Source organism: Ursus arctos, unplaced genomic scaffold (genome assembly GCF_023065955.2).
Source record: "Ursus arctos isolate Adak ecotype North America unplaced genomic scaffold, UrsArc2.0 scaffold_15, whole genome shotgun sequence".
Classification (NCBI taxonomy): Eukaryota; Metazoa; Chordata; class Mammalia; order Carnivora; family Ursidae; genus Ursus; species Ursus arctos.
Window position 1 is genome coordinate 9009753 of NW_026622819.1, and position 13681 is coordinate 9023433.

General features: G+C 38.6%; 1 protein-coding gene across 1 annotated transcript in view; it reads right to left on the minus strand.

Annotated features, from left to right (window-relative positions):
* The window catches only part of CTNND2 (catenin delta 2), an 885151-nt gene that overhangs the window by 392831 nt on the left and 478639 nt on the right, over window positions 1-13681 (minus strand). The gene's annotated exons all lie outside the window — the stretch shown is intronic.

Here is a 13681-nt window from a genome sequence, read left to right on the forward strand (position 1 = left end):
TTTGGATTACACAATATCAGAAACATTTGAAATAATTTAAAAGTCTATCTTTCGGTTCATGTTAATTGTGTTAATATAATTATATCTCCTACTTAATTATCAGGACGCTAAAACACTCGAAACCTTGCCATCAGTGGCAAATTGTATTGTCTAGTGATGTAATACCTCAATGCCTGAAGGGTGGACAGTGTTTAAAATATTAATAGGTCTTCAAACAATGTAGAATTCACCCTGATCTCACATGATACCCGACGGCTGGTTATCTTTGCCATCACAGCAGTGCAGAGTAGAACAATGAGAAGACACAGTGTTAAAATTGGTGCTGTTAATGTGGCTGATATTACAAGTGATGGAGAAATGAGAATCAGTGCCTGGCCTTATTATTTAATTATATTTTGTATAAGAGACTCTGCCTTATTTTCTTCCATCCTGCTTCGATGGGATCCTCGCAAGAGTTTGTCCATTGTCTTTTTAAGCAAATTTCTTTAATCACATTTCCGACTCACTCTGGGAGTTCCAAGAAGTAGGAAGAGTGTATGCACTTGTTATTTTTCATTGTGTGGCTTGAGAGGGGTCTGGGGTGAGTAGAGGAAGTTGGACGGGAAGGATTTGGCAACCCAAGCTCTCTTAACCATAGTACAGTCACTTCTTTTTTGAAAGAGCATAATTATATACACATAGACTATGGTATTATCATTACCCCGTCCTTAATCTCCCTTGTTGGCTGTTTTAGACTGTAGTATCATTTCTAATAAATGTGGGCAAATTTCAGGTTCCTTACTTCTTTCTTTTCAAGACTACAACATGACTTTCTTTCAAATGAAACCACAGATCCGACATGCAATGGCCTTTTCTTTTTTGTATAAAAATATTGTGTCTTCCTTAAAAAGCATCAGTTCCTATAACATTTGCCATTTAAGAACTTCCCCCCACCTTCCCTTTAATTCCCTAGTGAGACTTCTGAACAATGCAAACATACATTCTCACCCTTGGATATTGAATAATAAGCCAATTAACCAATACAGGTAAGATTGGCTATTTTGAAATCTGGAAAAAAGTCAAGCAAGGATATAAAAATGTTCCCATCCAGTCCCAATTTCATCATGAAGGGCATAACAAAAGTACAATTGTAATCCTTTTTCTTGTAATTTAGAAAATAGAGTCCCAAGCAAACAGTATATACCAGATGGTGAAGTTTGCAATAGCCTACAAAAAATCGTTTAATCCATACTGATGGTATTATAGGCCTAATCACCAGAAATACGATGTCTCTATGGGGAGTGCAGTTAAAGTTTCATTGTGGATGCCAGGAACATATTGTCCCCACTGCTGCTCGGGAGACTTCAAGGCACAGAGACAGAGTCAAGAGGCCCAGGTGAGGGGCAGGCTGAGATATAGGAGAGCTTGTGGAAGGAAGAGGAGCCGGGGTGATGGGGGCAGGGGGAGGTGGCGACTAATTGCAAGGAGGAGGAAGAAGAGGGAGGTACTGGGGGACCAGCAATAAATTGTGGCCAAAGGCTTTCTCCTTGGTCACTACCCTACTAATGATCACAGCTCAGCAGAGGAGAGTGAGTTCTGGTGAAAGAGCAAAGGCCCTTTAAAGTCAATGGTCACCACTCTACCTGACAATGGGCACCTTCCTGCTGAGATTTCCTTTGGGTACTTCTTTCTACCCTGAGGTAATGGCTTTCCTTGGCCATGCCCCCTCCCCCATGATAGTGCATCTCCAGGGCGGTAAACGTTGAAACAGATACAAGAGTGCACAGATCTTTGGAAATGTCAGTAAAATGAAATAAAATAAAGCAAAATCTTTAATTTCCTGTAAATAGTTGGACACAATTTTTGAAAAAGATTTTATTTATTTATTTGAGAGACAGCAAGAGAAAGAGTGAGAAAGAGAGCACGCACAGGAGCAGGGGGAGGGGCAGAGGAAGAGGGAGAAGCAGGCTCCCCGCTGAGTAGGGAGCCCATGTGGGCCTCCATCCCAGGACCCTGGGATCATGACCTGAGCCGAAGGCAGATGCTTAACCAACTGAGCCACCCAGATACCCCAATAGTTGGACATAATCTATAAAGCAAGAGAACCATGTGTCCTGGTTACTTGTCTTTTAAGAAGACTGCATGACTCTGCTTTGATGAACTTTCTTGCCTCTGTAGTCAGCAAGTCCAACAATTCTGTAAATTCCGAATAGATTCATAAAATTATCACCAGAAATCTACAAATGCTTTCCATGCAGGATCTTAAGGTAGCAATTTAAAGTTCCTTTTCAAAGGGATTTCAATTAAAAATGTGATTTATGTGCTCCTGAAATATACATCATGAAATAATCAGATCTGCTCATCTTTTATACAATCAGTCATGTATTTGATCAATACTCAACGAAAACAAACCGAGATTCTCTATCTCATTACTTCGTTCACACATCTCAAGCATGAAACCTAGATGCAGTCTGACAAAGGTAATTGCAACAATGAGCAATGTATCATAATGTGACAGCACTGACATATCACCTGGCAAGGGCGAACCAGGACAATAGCCGAAACACTACGTGCCTTGTAGAAAGATTTCCATTGCTCACTAGGTTTCAAATGAATAGCATTTATTCATTAGAATTTTAGAGAGCAAAGCTATATGAGAATATGAAAAAGGTTAAAATTATAGGATAATCCTTAATTACTTTATAATGGAAGTAAAATTTACATATAACTAACTCTTGATTACCTTTATTAACATTACTGTGCATTGAGGTAGAAAATACAAATTTTCCAGAGGTTTTGAAAGCATTTATAGTCTTGGGCTTTAAATTATGATTGTTTTTCCTCCAGAACTTTTGACTTTCCATCAAGTCTTGGCTAGAGGCTTGGGCTAGAGGTAATATTAGACCACAGTCGTGAGGATATGAAGCCTATCTGCTGGGGGTTGAGGATGCTGTAAGAGGGTTTCTTAAGTTGTGGAGAGAAGAGACTGGGCTTTAAAATTCCACCAAGGGAAATGGAACGTTGCCTTTAGCGTAATTAATTGTTCCAAAAGAAACCTGAACTATGAGCAACAGTGGATCACCATGTCCTATTAAGTCACAGAAAGCAACAGTTACCCTCTGGTGTGTGTATGCCTTCAGGGCATTCACTGTGATTTCTCTGCCCATTCTAGATCTTCCCCATCATGGAACAGTCCTCAAAGCTGAGCCCAGGGATCTGCTCAACAGGACTCAGTCCAGGGCCAGGAAGAAGAGGTGAAACCATCATCTGATAAACAGATAAAATTCAAGACAGTATGTGTCCTTGATCTGATCAAGACACAATAGTCCCAGCTGGACAGAGGGGAGAAATCGAAGGGAACTACAGAGTTGAGGGACACAAAACCAGCCATGGATCCTAGAAAGATACTTGAAGCAATGTATCTTGAGTGTAATGCCAGTATCTCAGTAATATCTCACTGTCTTCAAATTCATCAATTGACTAGAGACCACAGAGCAATCTGAGAAAAAAAGTGTCCTTGAGTCTTTTTCATGATTTTTCAGAAATTCAAACAGAGGTGTGGAGAGGCTGTGTCACACACTTGGAAAAATGAAGATGAGACTCGGATCCTCATCTTCTATCCCCAAATCCAGGAGTCCCTGCTGTTTGCCATCCAAGCAGCATTAAGTCCTATACACAGACCAAAAATTCTCCCGTAAAGAGAAGCTAATTTGTTTGCAGGAGAAATCTTTATGCTTTAGACTGGGGTACTTCTCCAATGAACCTCTCCTTAGGGACTCTGGGTGTTGGCTGGGGAAGCTCGCTGTCCACCATCAGTGGGACAGAGATTAGCCTCAGCAGGTAGAAAGCTTGAAAGGCTGATTTTGTACATAAAAATTCAGACTCACTTACAGGTCGTATCAGCGTATACACTATAATATATCATCTGTTTCTTCTTAACTGAGCTAGAAATTCTAGAGTTTTCATGATGATACATTCTTATGCTGTTGGCACAGGTTTAGAGAGACTTCTGGAATTGCTAATTCTTGCCTGCTTTAGCTAAATATCGGTCTCAGAAAATAGTGAACCTTCATTCAACTACACACTTTGCAGTAACATAGAAAAGGCCAAAGGCCTACAATGTGGCATTGCTATGTCATTATGCAGGCCACAAGCATGCCAATGGGGTGGTGGAAAAGAATCCGGACTAGAACTCAGTAGACCTCCATGTTTACGAAGGGACATGATGAGAATGCTGAAGCACCGATAGTACCAGCTGACCTTTACTGAGTACTTGCGAACTTCCAGGAACCGTCCAGAGCAGCTGATATTGTTAGCTAACCGCATCTTCATAAAGACCCAGTGAAGAAGGTACCACCATCCCCCTTTATGTCAGTGAGACTGAGGGTTGCACCAACTGAGACCACACAACGGGCTGCGTACAAGCAAGGCATCTGGCTTCAGAGCGTGCGTTCTAAACCACACTCCATCATTCTGCCTCTACAGATTTTTATCTTGGCAAATTTGAGCACCTAATGAGATAATGGATGTGAAAGTGCTTGGAAAAATATAAACTGCTTTACAAATGTCAGTTTTCAGTATTAGTATCTAATTATCTAATTACATAGCCACATGGTCTGATCATAATAAAATCTTGATTGGGATTTGTTTATCCTGAAAACCTTATTACAGTACTGCCCCATATATCACTTAACGTTTTCCTTCAACACCTCGTGAGCTTTCATTTTACAAATGAGACATTCGAGGGATAGATCATTAAAATGGCCTGCTTAAAATTAAAAACAAAACCAAACAAAACCTAGTTGTCAGAGCCAAAAGATGATAAAGCAGAAGTTCTCTCTGTCCCCTCAGCCTGAATTTCCTTTCTCTGTCAACCTCGAAACTCATTCTTAAAGAGCCATTTAAATGTCACCTCCTCCACGCAGCCTGACCTGATGCCTGAGAGCTCAAAGAAAATTCACCTTACCCCCACCATGCTGCTTTAACCCTCTGAACAGACCAGACTCTGAGGAATTTGAATGCTTTAACAGAGATTTGTAAATATTACACAACAGTTCTCCAGAAGGAGGGCAATAGGATGGAAGCAGAATTCTAAATATTTACAATGAAGGCAGCAGGACTCTATTCAGATACTGGAGAGACTAGGACCAGGGATTTCCTACAGCGCGCAGAGAAAGGAAACCCATGGTAATTGAGGAAATCTTAACTGGTGGCTACTTTAGAAAGGGGGAGAAAGGTGCACAGTTAAGAGACATTTTAAAAGAAAAGCTCACGGGGACTTAGTGACTAAGTGGGCAAGAATGAAGGAAAGTCCAAATGACTGCACTGTTGATTGGCAGCTCTGCAGGGGGAGCTGGGGAGGTTCCCACAGTGCAGAGTAAGTCCTCCAGGAAAACCCCGCAGACAGGACCCCGTGGTCATAATCAGGCACATGCCTTCTCTTTCTACAAGTGTTTAGGTGATTTCCTGGGACTTGCTAATTCTGGTCTGCTTTAGTTGAGCACCTGTCCTAGAACCCAGTGAATAGTCACAAATGAGCATGGGAAAGCAGAAACTCCCAATGATGTGGCATTCCCAAAGAAAAATTGGTGTGTGTTGCAGCCTTGATGTTTTGGGGAAAGATGGGCTGGCTTTTTAAATTACAGAGCTGGAGGAGATGGTGGGGATTTATGTAGTTAGAAAGGGCTTGATTTTAATATTGGCTCAAATATCACCTGACAAACTTAATCTTCCTAGGTCTTACATAATTTCCAAGACCAAAGTTTGATTCTATGTAAGTGAAATTTTAGGACAAGGTGTAGCTACCAAAATTGCCAATAGTGGGGGCTGAAGCAGCAAGAATAAGACAGGGACTCTAAGGGGGTAGTTAAGCTATTGATTTAATTCCAAAGGATCATTTTTACCATTAAAGAAAAAAGTGCTACTAACAAAAATGCCCTATTAGAATTAGGCAATGCCTCCAACAGGGACTCCATGAATGTTTTGTTGAGGCTGTTAATTCAGGATTATCAAAGGAATAATAAACATACAAACTGAGGGACACTTTCAGGACTGGACTCCTGACTGGCAGCTTTGTTTAAACGTACATTTGTCTGGAAATTTAGAAACATTTACTCTTAGGTTAAATTGATTCTGTCAGAATGATATAGAAACTTATCTTTACGTAGACCATGAAAAATAACGCCAACAAGATTCACATGCATCTGTAACTGACGCAATCTGCATTCGTTTCCATGTTCTTGCTATCCAGTCTCTGTGGAAGGTTAAGAATGATTTGAAGGTTGGGACACCTGGGTGGCTCAGTCAGTTAAGCAGCTGCCTTTGACACAGGTCATGATCCCAGGGATCGAGTCCCACATCGGACTCCTTGCTCCTCAGGGAGCCTGCTCTCCCTCTGCCTGCTGCTCTCCCTGCTTGTGCTCTCTCTCTGTCTGACAAATAAATAAATAAAACCTTCTTTTTTTTTTTTTTAAGAATGATTTGAAGGTTGGGGCGCCTGGGTGGCTCAGTTGGTTAAGCATCTCACTCTTCGATTTCGGCTCAGGTCATGATCTCAGGGTGGTGAGATCCAGCCCTGCATCAGGCTCTGCACTGGGCATGGAGACTGCTTGAGATTCTCTCGCTCCCCCTTTGCCTCTTCCCACCCACCATTATGCACACACTCTCTCTAAAATAAATAAATAAATAAATAAATAAATAAATAAATAAAATTGAAGGTTAAGTATTATTATGCTTTAAATGAGAGTAAATTTTTAGAGCAACATTAAATAAACAGAAAATCTTTTTCTTACAGAAAATATTGCATTAGAATAAAGAAAGTAGTTGGTGGAAATTATATATACATATACAAATGGGCTGCTAAAGATCACAAAATCAATGAGAAAAGTGGTCAATGAGAAAAGCTGTCAGATTACCAAATTGATTTTAATAAGCTCAAAGCACTTTAGTCATATCCAACTGCAAGAGTAAAAATATTGACTTTTGTTTATTCATTTTTAAAATATTTATTTATTTGAGAGAGAGAGAGAGAGCAAGTGGGGGGATGGGCAGAGGGAAAGAATCTTCAAGCAGACTCCCCATTGAGCATGGAACCCAACACGCGGCTCGATCTCACAATGCATGAGATCAGGACCTGAGCCAAAACGAAGAGTCAGTAGCTTAAGTCACTGAGACACCCAAGCGCCCCTTGACTTTTGTTTACATTAAACTACTACTAATCACTTTCATTTATAGTGGCCATTTCTTCTTTATGGCTTCTGGATACATTTATCAGTTTAAACTTACTTGGACTAAGAGGTGGCTAGTGATGTTAAACTGGTTATTTTCTTCTAATCTTCATTACTAACTTTAAAAGCTTGTAAGTAGGAGTTTCACTGAGGAATTTTGCTGAAAATAGTGGTTAAGTCCATCCACCATTCCTAAAATTAACCGAGGGAAAAAGCTTGAGAGGCTTGTTATGCAAGACAGCTCCGAGTGATGTGGCTGTTTTACAGGCAGGGGTGTTTCTATCCTTCATTTCTAAGTCTGTCTACAGAATATCAATTTTGTCTGGTCACCTGCTTTCAATGTGTAATGCTTTATGTAAAAATTAAAACTCTAGTGGTCCCAGGATTAGAGCAGTACTCATTTAGTTTTTAAGCTTAAAGATTTAGATTCAACCAGTGCTACTGGCTTAATTAGTAGGCTTTTTCAAGTTTGACTATTGTATATGGATAAATAGAAGGTCATTACTGCATTCACACTATGCAATAACTCAGTTTCTTTACAGCTGTATACAATAGAGGGAAATGAACAAAATGACATTTATCACAAAATGAACTTCAAATGTATAACTTCTGTTTAAAATGTATAGCTCAAGAATTTTATTATGCATGGGACTTTACATGATGTTATAATCACAGAACAGTATTTTTTATAGCTCATTACAATTTCCAACTATTTCCTTGTAAAGTTTTATCTTCAGACTATTTACCATTTAAAAAATTAATGTAGCACAGAGAGGAAAAGCATTATTCATATTTCTTCATAAATTAATTGTCTAAAGATAATAGATTCATATTTCTTATTATCAATAATTGTGAAAAGAAACAGAAAAATCAGTTCAGAAGAAAGCAAAATATAAAAGCTTAAATCTTGAAAACACTGTAATTTATTTGTGGAATATATTAACTTAAAGAACCAGCATTTCATTTGCCACAAATTACAGACTTTTCCTTAGAAATCTGCATGACGTGCCTGTACATTTTGTTCAGGTCCCTGATCCAGTATCTTCTCACATGGAGGTCTTCCTGGCCCCTTGAAATATTCTCCCAAAATTAGAGTTCTCATAGCACTTTCATGCTCTTAAAAATCACCGAGGACCACAAAGAGCTTTTATTTGTATGGGTCACACAGAAAGCTACTTACTGCTTTAAAAATGAAAAATGTTTAAAACCAGATGGCAATGACGCCATCACGCAACATGCAGCTTCTGGAAAGCTCTGCTGACTCTGCTTCTGTGAGACTCTTTCACCCTCATATGTGAGAATGAGTGTGGAAAGGCAAGTAACATCGTAGGATTATTGTGAAAATTGATGCCTTTGCAGGCCCCCTGAAAGGGTCTCAGGACCCCCCAGGATTCCCAAGTACATGTTGAGAACCTTATTCTACTCCACCTCCTACTGACTTTGTCATTACTGATAGCAATTATGTACTTGACCTTGTACCTTGTAGAATTCAGATTGATTTCAGCCCTCTCTGACTAAATGTGTAAATGCCACAAAGGCAGAGACTCTCTGTGCTTTTAATAAGTATTTAATACATACATTTAAAAATGAAGGACTGTAACACCCACCTGTGCCTGTAGTGGTGCAATAAAAACCCAGTGTATTAAGAGTTGATTGCATCAGTTGCTGTAGAAGTGACTCGATCTTGGGCAGCGTTAATGTTTTAACTTCTGGGGGAATCCCACAAGGCGTCTCCACAAAGTATTCCCAGGATACTCCTTCTTGCACTGTCCCCTGAGCAAAAGTGTGTTTGCTCTGACTCTCTCAGGGAGCTCCCAGCCTCTCTACTTTTTCTCACACTCGTGCGAGTTCTGATACGTTCCTCACTTTCATCTTCACATTTGTGTTCTGGGCACCTGTGGTGCTTTGACAGTTTCAAAACCCAACTTATTTATTTATTTTTTAACTAAAAATTCCCATCAGGCTTTAAACTTCGTGCTTGATCCCAGGACATGCTACTACAGGTGGAGATGATGGGGTTTTTGTTTGTTTTGTGTTTTGTTTTGCTTTATTTTATTTAAGTAGGCTCCACACACAGCCCAGAGCCCAACGTGGAGCTGGAACTCACAACCCTGAGGTCAAGACCTGAACTGAAATCAAGAGTTGGATGCTTAACCGACTGAGCCACCCAGGTGCCCTGCGAATGATATTTTTATGAGAAATCTGCATCATGTTCTGCCTTGCTTCAGGGACGGAGAAGGAACCCTTGGTACTTTATGCCTTTGTCTATCCCTTTACTTCCTACATTTGCTTCTTTGGAAAAGATATGCCTTTTAAACATCTATATGATAGAAAGAAATCAAAGAAAAATAAATTGAACATTAGTTGAAAACCAGGTAGAGGTGGCATCTGGAAGAGAAATTGAATTATAGCTTCTAGGAGGGTATTACTATGTCCTGTGTGCCACCTGGGTGTTTTCCCTTGACTCTTGCACGTATCTTCCATTTCTGCTATTGTTAACTCCCTATTGGCCCTACAACGCCAAAGGTAGTGGAGAAAGTGAGTGTGAGTGAATTTTGAAAGGAAACAAATGGATGCATGTAGTATCTAAGGACAACTTCAGACTTGGAACCCTGACAAACTTCTGGAAAGGAGATTGTCTCATTTGCATTTCAAAATCTAAAGGCATACGATGAAGTGATTTCACAGGAAATGAGCAATCCAAGGATGAACTCAACTAACTTGAATAAATGCATTTCCAGGAAAAGACCTGGGGTCTCCAGAGTCCAGGTGACAGTCCTCAACCACAGGTAGAGTGGGGGGAGCACCAGGACTTAAATCCAGGTCTTCTGACTCCAAGAATGGGATGGGCTACCTTTTACCCCTAGCCAGAGGCTCTACATTGGGTTTAACTAAGGACTATTTTCTGCCATAACAGAAAATAAAATAAACCAGTTCTTCTTCCCGGAGCATATCAATATTGCAAGCCACATGATCAATATACTTATCATTTTGATTATTTTAATTATTATAAAAACCTTATAATCCTAAACCACGTTGGCATCCTTTGGTGCCATGCTTACTAGGAATTATGAAAATATTCATTTCATAAGGATGTCTCTCACCTTTATTATTATTTCTGCCTAAGAATATATGGAGTTATATTCCACAGCATCTTAATAACTTGATCCCTCAACAATTTTCTCACTACATAACAATTAAGTATAATCACAGCAATTAAATAAAAATGACAGACTGTAAATCAACAGTAAATAATATATTCACCTCTGTCCAACTACATACGATTATTCTATTTGGAGTCTATCTGCTCAGAATAGTAACGTACAAGACTGATTCCTGATTTTTTGAATATGTTCTGATTTGAAAACTCGGAATAACATTCTTTCTTTACAATAACATTCAGAATATATTAAGCTCCTAAATTGTTTTTTTTGTTTTTCCTCCTGAATGCTGGGATTTTCTCGAATATGGTGGAATTTTAATTTGTCTATAGGCTACAGATAGAAATACTTACTATTTCCAAATACAATATTTAAGCAAATTAACACTATCTATAGCCATGTCATTTTCTCCCAAGTTGTCCATTCTATTTCTGATTTTGACTGGCAAATATTTTTCTTAATTTTTGGATACGATATAATCACCCTTATCTCTGAGTTTCTATATCCGGAGATGCGTGGATTGAATAAGGTACTTAGTCCAAGGCAGGTCAAGTCAAGCTGTACATTATGTGAGAACCTAATGGCCCCAAGCTTCTATCAGTAACTTTTTCTTTTTCCCCCCAGTAAAGCAATAGCAATTCTCCCAGTGACTTTGTGACACATATTTGTTAGACCTGAAATTACACAGCCGACAGTCATGAAAAAGTGGCAGGGTGGCAAAGGTTGTACACGCGATTTACATACTGTTTAGGATAGCACTTTTTAAAAAATGCAAAGTGGTAGAAAACCCTGATAAGTACATGACACTCTAGTCAGTATAGTAGAGCAGTTACTGCTTGCCTCAGGGTCAAGAGGATGGATTTACTAAGACTCAAATTTATTTTAATCAGACCTTGGAAAGAAAAATAACAAAAGCTTTTAAACACAGCAAATGAAACACTGTGTGCTTGGGGGTTGAGACTGGGTGTCATTTCAGTGCTCTTTCAAGCTGGTTCTAGACTGTATTTAGTGCTGTTTTGAGCGAGGACTAAGAGACTGGCTCTCAAGGGCAGTGTGTCAGGTTCAATTTCACTTCAGCTATTTCATGTCGGTTCCGGTAAGGAACCCATCGAGTAATCACCAAAACAAGGGACTATCGGAATCTGATGGGCTTGCCCTCATCATATGAAATGTGTCAAAAAGTCACTACCTATCTATGTGCTAAGTTTATAAAACAGGAGCATAAACATGGTATGCTCTTCTACTACTAATGGGATGTTGTGCTGATTATATGCTTTGCTCCCCATAATTCTCTGCCCTTCTCGTCTCATAGACTGTCTCACGGGGGTCCCTTGCTCTTTGGCTTATGATCAGATTTGGCCAATAGGAGGCATCAGAAGGCAGGAGGAGAGAGGTTAGGGTATTTACTCTTCTGCTCCTGCCAGGACTCTGCTGGTACTACTCCCTGGATTCTTCCTTCAGGACGATTGTGGTAAGGGCTTCCCTCTGTTGCTGCTACTCTTCTCCCTCCCCAAACATTGTTTCTTCCCGTAATCTTGCCCTCTCCTTTGTAAATAGTCCCGGAATTCACTTCTCTTCAGTATAACTCTTTGGAGTAGAATCTATTTCCCAGATGGACCCTGACACAAAAGCAACTGAGACTTTTATGACCTTCTCAACAATTAAAATTAGTCATAACTGATCCCTAAAATGATAGTTACCTACTCAGTATTTTTAAATTAATCTAAGTTTTACTTAATTAGTTCAGTCTCAAAGTGACTGAAATGGTAAGAACAAATGTATCATAAGAATAACAATATTGCACATTTCACTGTGGTTTAGATCCTTTGGCATAAAACTTCTGGGTGGTGGTTTTGTCACCTGTTTTTTGTTTGTCTGTCTGTTTTGTTACTTTTCCTATCTCAAACAAGGAGGCAGGGGCATGCAAGAAAAACAATCAACTAAAATCCTATAAATTTCAAAAAGATAATCCAGTACATAATAACACGATGTAACTAATCTTACTGAAAGACAAAAATTCAGCAATTGTCAAATACATTCCAAAAAAGCCCCGACTGGAGTATTTAACTTTCCTGTATCTTTTGTAGATAACTTTTGAACACATATTACAGGAAAACAAAAGTGAACACTAAAAATCCATCCATTTCTCTCACGTGCAAGAGTGTCTCAATTAGGAAAGCTCAGGATTATTAGTTGAAGTTATTTAAAAGTTCATGGATTTATTCCTTCTACCACTTTATCTCTTCTACTATTTTGTTTTATATTACTTTATCTCCACATTACTTTTATTATTCCCATCTTCTAGTTTCTTTTGATTTATTTAGCTCTCTTTACAGTTTCACCAAAATGAGTACAACATTCCTTTACCTTGTCTTTGTTTTTAATAATGAAGTTAGGTTTATTCTGAGTGCAGTTTTTTCCCCATACCCCTATGTTCTCATTATAAAATATTGCTACTTTATTTGCCTTTTAAATAGTATGTGATTTTCTGTTTTATCGCTATTTTTACTCAGAAGATCCAAATGCACGTTTCTTAATTTTAATGTGAATATATTTTATCGTTTTATTTACCTTTAATTTTACTGGATTATTATTAAAGAATGTGACCTTTCTACACTTCTCAATTTTGGGGATTCTCTTTACTGTCTAACAGCTGATCAAGTTATATAAATATTCCCTGGACATATACAACAAATAAATATTATCATTCAATGGATTTAACTTTTTAGATAGGTTTATTACATTGGCTTATTAATTATTTATTCCAATTTTATGCATCTTTTTCTTCTAGTATTCTGTCTGATTCTGAGACATGTGCATTGACATGTCCGGAATAGTATTTTTTATCAATTTCTCCTTTCATTCTTAATAATTTTTGTTTTAACATCCTTTCACTATTTTGTTTGGTGCAGCCTGTTCACTTTGTTAGCATGAGTGTACTGCATCTTTATAAGTCAAGACATTTTCACTGAGATAATTCCTCTTCGACCCTGCTTAGGGCTTCTGCATTAAATTCCACTTCATCTCACAGATTCTTCCCGATCGCACTTTGTGTTTGTTGTATTTGCTGTTGCTACTTTGCTCCTTTAACTCCAACATTTATTTCATTAATATAAGTGTGTCCCTTATAAACATCACATAATTATTTTAGCTTCGTTTATTACAAACTTTAATTTTTATTCTTTTCATAGAATTCAGTGTCCTCACCTGGAGTGCTGGTTGATACACCTGGTTCATCCCTTCTACATTAACTGGTTTGCCTCTTGTTTTACTTTTTCCTGTACCTTCTGGGTATTGAAGGTTATCCCCTCTCCT